The following is a 459-nucleotide window of genomic DNA, read 5'->3' as shown; positions in this document are numbered from 1 at the left end:
TGCAGGTCACACCTGCAGGGATCCTGTTTGGGTCTGAGTTTAATCACTTTGACAAGTGATATGGGGTGCTGCACTTAGCAGAAAGGGCTCCCATTTTTGGGCTGCACTGAATCATTTAAGTGTTCACAATGCAAAGATCAAACTGCGGACTTACTGGACTCCCTAAATAAACCTTATCTGCACCTGCCTTGGTTTCGGCTGGGATAGAGTTAATTTTCTTCCTAGTAGCTGGTACAGTCCTGCGTTTTGGATTTAGGATGAGAATAATGTTGATAACACACCAATGTTTTAGTTGTTGCTGAGCAGTGCTTACACTAGTCAAGGACTTTTCAGCTTCCCATGCTCTACCGACTGAGCAGGCTGGAGGGGCACAAGAAGCCGGGAGGGGGCACAGCCAGGACAGCTGACCCCAACTGGCCAAAGGGACATTCCATACCATGGGACGTCATGCTCAGTACA

The sequence above is a fragment of the Pygoscelis adeliae genome, unplaced genomic scaffold, assembly GCF_000699105.1.
Source record: "Pygoscelis adeliae isolate BGI_AS28 unplaced genomic scaffold, ASM69910v1 Scaffold191, whole genome shotgun sequence".
Lineage (NCBI taxonomy): Eukaryota > Metazoa > Chordata > Aves > Sphenisciformes > Spheniscidae > Pygoscelis > Pygoscelis adeliae.
This window is presented reverse-complemented; position numbering follows the sequence as displayed.